Source organism: Babylonia areolata, unplaced genomic scaffold (genome assembly GCF_041734735.1).
Source record: "Babylonia areolata isolate BAREFJ2019XMU unplaced genomic scaffold, ASM4173473v1 superscaf8, whole genome shotgun sequence".
In the NCBI taxonomy this organism is placed as follows: domain Eukaryota; kingdom Metazoa; phylum Mollusca; class Gastropoda; order Neogastropoda; family Buccinidae; genus Babylonia; species Babylonia areolata.
Window position 1 is genome coordinate 132 of NW_027468374.1, and position 7,237 is coordinate 7,368.

At 38.2% G+C, this 7,237-nt stretch overlaps 1 pseudogene; it reads right to left on the bottom strand.

Annotated features, from left to right (window-relative positions):
- Positions 1–3,740: 3,740 nt before the first annotated feature.
- On the bottom strand, positions 3,741–6,823 carry LOC143278274 (rhomboid-related protein 4 pseudogene; annotated as a pseudogene).
- Positions 6,824–7,237: the final 414 nt, after the last annotated feature.

The following is a 7,237-nucleotide window of genomic DNA, read 5'->3' on the forward strand; positions in this document are numbered from 1 at the left end:
CTTTGTGTTTACACAACATTGGTAATATTGATTATTTGAATCTATACGTAATTTCTTAAATTGATTTCTAGATACATTTTCTATACAACTAATGTATTCATGTAGATCTAACTGGATGTCAAGTTGTATTGCGCCTTCGAAATTACGTGCTGCTCTTCTTGCTGCTTGGTCTACCCACTCATTTGAAGATATTCCACAGTGCGAAGGTACCCAACAGAAAGTTATTCTAATGCCCTGTTTTGTCAGTTGGTGGATAATATGTTTTATTTCCATTGTCATCTCAATTCACTTCTTTGAATTTGGAGATTCTATAGCTTGTAATACAGACTTCGAGTCTACACATTATAAAATTTCACTGACAGTTTTTGGAATGTCTGATATATAATTTAAGGCCATAAGTATGGCTATAAGTTCAGCTGTGAAAATGGAATATTGTCTACCAATATAGTATAATTTTTCTATTCTAAATGAAGGAGTTACAAAAGCCGCTCCTGAATTACCATCTTCTAGAACAGATCCGTCTGTGTATGTTTTTAGATAATTAGAATATTGATTTTCTATATTGGAGAGCACTTCAGGTTTTAATAAAAATGGTGACTGGTTCTTGGATAAATCTGTATAATCCATGTCAAAGGTAGCTCTACACTGCTCCCATTCAGGGACTGGTGAAAAAGTAGGTATTTTTGCAATTTGCTTGTCTTTTGATTCCGTAGCACTAATGATATCTGGTGCAAATGTATTAATGGATGTCATAGACTGTATCGTCTTAGCTCTTTTAGCAAAATCTTTTTTGTGAACTCACATTAGCTTCTTCTTTTGAAAAGGTTTCATATGCGAAAGATTTGATAACGAATTTCACGGCTGAAGCTTTCCTTTGTTCATCAAGAGATAAAACACCTGCTTCTCTGTAGGTCCCTAAATTTGATGTAAGAATGGGCACACCTACAGCGAGTTTATAAGCCTTACAATCAATGCTTTGCAGCTTCTTTAACAAATGCAGTGGAGCACTGAAAAATACCTCTTGAGCATATGTCAAGCATGAACGTACGAGAGAGGTTGCCCCCAGTGCTGTTCACAAATTATTTTAAGGAAATTTAGACCTTTTCTTGCTTTGTTTAGTATATAGTCAATATGATAATTCCATGAAAGCTTTGAAGAAAGATAGACTCCCCAAAATTTAACAGATTGTGTATATCTGATGATAGAACCCTTTATTGCAAACACGGGGAGCTTTTCTGGGTCTGATCCTGTATGAAATAGCATCATATTTATTTTTTCTAAGGACAATGATAAACCATTTTCTGTCATAAAGTTGCTGATTTTATCAAGTTCTCACTGGTATATTTTCTTTATGTAATTCAATGTCCTAGTAGGCGTTTTATTTTTCATTATCACCTTCATCCATAAACAAATGTCATCAGCAAATCGAACCAAGACTGTATCTTTAGCTAGCTTGTTAGGTAGATCTGCTAATAATATATTGAATAAAATCGGCGAAATTACTGATCCTTGTGGTAACCCCATATGTAACTGTCTGGGGTTTGAGTAGGTATTTCCTATTCTTACTTGTATAAATCTATCTGATAAAAAAAACTTCTAATATAATCATACATGTTGCCTGTGATACTGATATTTTTCAGTTTATATAAAAGTCGAGCACGCCACACTTGGTCATATGCTTTTTTCACATAAAAAAAAGTCGCTAGTATGTTTTTTCGCCTTGCAAACTGTTACTTTACCTGTGTAGTCAGTTTGACTAGATGTTCTGTGGAGGATCTACCTTTTGTAAAGCCCGCTTGATTTATAAGAATTACACTATGCTTCTCACAATAATGAACAAGTCTTTTTAGAACAATTTTTTCCATTAGTTTGCATACATGTGATGTTAAGGCAATTGGTTGATAACTGTTTTTATCTGTTCTGTGTTTGCCCTGTTTGTGTATTGGGACAACAATTGATTGTTTCCATTACAAGAGGAATGTCACCATCAGACCAGCATTTCTTTAAAATTAAGTGTAAGAAGTCAGTCAAATTTCCAGACAAATGTCTCAACATTTCGCTTGAAATTCCGTCTAAACCAACTGATGTTTTTTGCTGCCGAGATTTGAGAGACATTCCTTTATTTCATCTGGTGTTATTTCACTATTTATGTATAGGTGATTTACGCTCTCTGAATCTTGGTATATTTCATTTTTCTCTTGGCTTTCTCTGAACTTTCTATTTTCTTCTGACAAACCAGTGTTTCTACTATGATTACCAAACATGTCAGCAAAAACCTCTGCCTTTTCAATATTTGAAGGTAGATCTGTATGGTCCAGTTTAATTGGGCATTGTGGTAAATATATTCCATTTTGAATTTTGACTTCTTTTCTTTCTTTGCTGCTTCACAAGCCTCATTCTACCAGATATTACCTGAGTGCTTATGATCTTTAACTGATTTGTACTTGTGTATAGATTCATTTGCAGTGGTGATGACTACATTTGTAAATGTCAAATATAAACTGTTGACGTCTGTATCTGTATCGTTTATGTTGCTAATTTGAAACATGAAAGTAAACTTGTGAATTTATCCCAGTTCTGAGGCATTTTAGATTCAAGTCTTATTATAACAGGCAAATGATCACTATTAAGAGTGTCAGCCAGTGTATTCCAGTCACATACTGGTGCCAGATCTGGTGAGATTAAAGTGAGATCTATGGCAGTTGCTCTATGACTTGGATCGTCTGGTATCCATGTTATTTCGCCATTGTTAAGTAGGTATAAAGAAGTATCTACAATGTTTTCAATAAAACGATTGCGTGTATGTGTGTGTGCATGCGTGTGCATGTGGGTGTGTATGAGTAACCAGCCACTGTGTGGCTGTGATTAATAAAATAAACAGATAAACAGATGACTAGGTGGTTATGGGGATGAAGCTGAAGTGCTTCACAAGGAAGTAAGAATAATTCAAAGGAGAGTGGCAGATTAAATTCACACTCACACACATCAAATACCTATAACTGGACTGCAGTTTGAAAATAGGCATTCTCTGGGAGCAAGACTGAATGAACACACCATACCTGATACACAGTTCACAAAAAGTTAAAAACCACTTGAGAAACCTGCAGTTTTCTTTTGAGGGCATGGTGAAATGCTGCTGAATTTCAAGCAATCAACTGTGTGTGCAGCCAACGTAAGGAGCAACAATCATGAGCAGAGGAACATTCTTGCACATGCACTTACAGTTTTCACAAAGAAAAAACACAGCTATTGTTTATAAACCACTGATTTTGTTGTTGTTGCAATTTTCGACTAAAAGTAAAACACTGATCTTTCAAACACACTTTTTTTTCAAGCTGTTAAAGGAGCATGTGTTCCTGAAACGTCAGTTTGTGCATTCAATAAGAGGCCAGTAGCAGACCACATGCAGCCAGAATAACTTATATCACATCTTTTTTTTTTCTTTTTTGAACATTCTATGCAAACATACCTGCTTAAAAAAAAAAAAAGGGTTATGAACTTAAGTCGTCCTTTATTTTTTTCTACAGTCTGTAATATGCAGACTTTACACGTCTTTACAAAACTTTACAGTAATATACACTGACACTGATATACCATTACATTGGAAAACACAAACACCAGTACAACCTCCTGGCAACACATTTCTCAGCATCAGTACCCAGCACAGGTAAACAAAACAGCAGCTCAAACACGGTCGATCGCTACTGCTCCAGATCACTCTCTTTCCAACACTTTCTTACCTGAAAACCCCACGGCACACTGAGTGGCGTAGAAGTGGTCGTGCAGACGCTCCTCGAGTATCACATTGATGGCCACATAGGCCACCCCAGTAAGCCCTGTGAACACTGCCACCTGGACAACAAAGAAAATGAATTCAGCTTGGTAGAAAAGTATGAGGAGGCGCCGTGGCAGGTTTGATCAGGTGTTGGACTCGTGTTCACCACTGATCAGGGTTCGAAGCCCCGTTTCAGCACGGCGTTGCGTCCTTAGGAAAAGGCACTTTACTCCAGTTTTCCTCACTCCACCCAAGTGTGAATGGGTACCTGACTTTGGTCAGGGAAGGTTAATACTAATAGTAATATCACGGCTGAAGGAGAGGATTGGTCACTACTTTCCTATGCCCAGCCATACACATAGCAGATATGAATTCCCTGCCCTAATGGCCATCATAAAAGGCTATGGAACTGTTAGTGTTAACCGTTTTAACTGTCAGAAAAGCAATGACACTGACTGTGTATGTATTGTGCAGAATCTGTTTAACATCTTCAAACAGGTATACATATGAAGTATAAGTTGGGCAGGTACTGATCAGTAGAGAGCATTATCTATGTGGACAGAAAAAGTTATAAACTTCAGACAAATCTAAAAATAAGAGAGATATTGAATACAGTAAGGTTGGTTTCTTTTTCATAACCATATCTAAGTGACTTCTTTTTATCAAGAATTTCAGAAACTCCTTAATTATGATATGAATAGCCTTTACCTGTTGACTGACTGCATCACAGTCAACTTCCTTTCAGAAAAACAAATGATTTGCATACTTCTGATAAATAATGTAGCCTGTAGATTTTTGGGGAGAAGTAAATTTATACCCATTTTCGCTGAAAGTTACATGACAGACGCTCTGCAGCAGAAGTTGTTACCCCCGCAGTGAACAGGTTAAGAGTAAAGAATCATTAAAACAAAAACCACCCCAAAATTCTACCATTTTCTCCTTAAAAAACATACATGAAACAAACCCATCACGCACGTACCATGAAGAAGTAGTACGGGCTGCCAAACCTCCGCTCCAGGCTCCGTCCCTTCAGCAAGAGAGAGCCCATGTTGAAATATAAATGCATGTCATCCGCATGGAAAAACTGGGAAAAGAACAGCCGCTTCCAGTCTTGTCGGTGCCAGACCAGGTACGAACTCATACACACACTGGCTGCTGAGCCAAAATACTGTGGAAGCATGTCAAGATATATGGCCGTCTGACCCAGCACCAAGGCCAAGGTCACTGCGGGGATGTTTTCCAGACCCATGTTCATCATCTGCATTCCCAGGAGCAGGACTCCCAGATTACCTCCCCTTCTCCTTGGATGCATTGTGATGGAATTCTGTTTGACTCTGGAACACATATCAATCAATCAAAAAAAAATACTTTAATCACATTACTACATTTACACACAAATAGAACTAGATGAACATAGTCAATTAATAATTATGGCTAAGAAAAAACACCAAAATCGTGCATAAACCAGAGAGAGAGAGAGAGAGAGAGGGCGGGGGGAGGGAGGGGGCGGGGGGGGGGGGGGGGGGGGGGGGGGGGGGCAGGGGGTACAAGAAAGTGGCAACAGACACAAACTTTTCAAGTAGTAAAGTAGTATCCAATCTGTCTCAAGAGAAAGGTCTAACTTCCAGAGATCATGCACCTTCTGTGAAAGGTATCCAAAAAGTGTGATATGATTATGGGTTGGAAAACACATGGATATTTCTCAGACAGTGTTCAACCAATTATAGAAAAGTGTGAAGACACATACTGCAAAAAGAGAATAAAGACATAATTGTTTTATGCTGTACCAAATATCAAATACATGCAAACATTGTTTGCCAATGAAACTACATACAGTAGGCCACCCTTGATCTGAGGCAGGACCGGATATCAAAGCTGCAAGAATCATTCTTTTTGCAGCTTAAGTCTGCAGTCTGATGGTCTGGCAGGAAGGCTGAGAATATGGGGATGAGGTTTATATGCTATTGTGGAAGTTGTCGAATGGAAGACATTCATTCACCTTCACTGTAGTGTAATGTAGGCCAGTCGGGAAGTTCAGAAAGGAGAGACACGGAGTGGTTGGTAGAAACAGATTTAAAACCATTTTGCTGCAGTGGTTGGTAGAAACAGATTTAGAACCATTATGCTGCTTCTTGAGTGACTGGATTGAAGGCGGAAAAATAAAGTGGGTTGACAAAGAATTTATAGCATTTCCTCATTTTCAATTTCAAGATTTTGACAATGAAATTCTATGGTTATGTTGGATGTTGGTTTTACTTGCAATGGAAACAGTGTGTGAATCCCTCTTCTTGTAATCTTGGAATATGATGCTCAGGAACTTGGTAATGCTGATGCTTTCCACTGGCATTTTCCAGAGTGTGTCCAAGGAACTCGAGCATGTACAGTCTGAAAGTGATTTTTTTTTTTTCATTTGCAAGAAGCACTGTTTAGAGCTTAACATGTCTGTGGGTGTAATTCCATAGATTGTGTAGATATTTCACAGGAGATATGGGACTCTCTCTCTCTCTCTCTCTCTCTCTCTGTGTGTAAGGGGCGGTGGAGGACGACCAAAACCAGAAAAGTATATTTCAGAGAATAACAGATTTAGGCACTGCTCAGTCTGCTGTTTTGTTTCATATCCAGTCCCCGCCCTAAATTATGTCTACATTACACAATATTACATGATAAAAAGCATAAATGTAAGCGAGAGAGAGAGAGAGAGAGAGAGAGAGAGAGAGAGAGAGAGAAGGGAAAGTGAGAGACAAAATAATTTAAATATTTCAAAATGTTCCTGTTTGAGACCAACTTTCAGTTTCACTCATCGTAGCACACGGACTGACATGTAAAAACAATTAAAACAAATCTGCTGCTGATGGAGAAGAAAAAAAGGCTTAAGCACCACTGACTTACCTGAATAAGCCACTACCGTCAGCAACACGAAGTACAAAAGATTTCTTTTAGCTTCACACATCGACTGTGCTGACTTTCCACAGACCTAACACACAGCATGGAATAGTTTGTAATGGATGCCACCATCTTGTGACGTATCCGCTATCCACCAATCAAACGTAGGTCTGACGTGTCTTTTCAATCGAAACTGATGAAATATAGCGGGTACTTTTGTCATGGGTGTCATTCTGCGTGTATCTAATCACTTTATAACTGGCACTGCACATAAAAAACAAAATTATACAGGTACGTCTGTGTGCAGGATTTTTCCCCCCACATGAAAGTCAGCTATTTCAAGAAACGTAACTGATGTCCAAAAAGGAAAAAAAAATAAAGGTGATTTTCTCCCTTGATATGATGGGAGAGTGGCATGGAGTAACTGATCGATTCATGGCTTCGAACGATTGATTGATTAATTGGTTGTTTGCTTTTATTTACTGTTAATGTGGATCATGTTGCTGAAATAGAATTTGAACTAATTATGATACAGCGTTTACTTTGTGACTTTAAGCTCAGTTCAGTTCCCGGTTCACT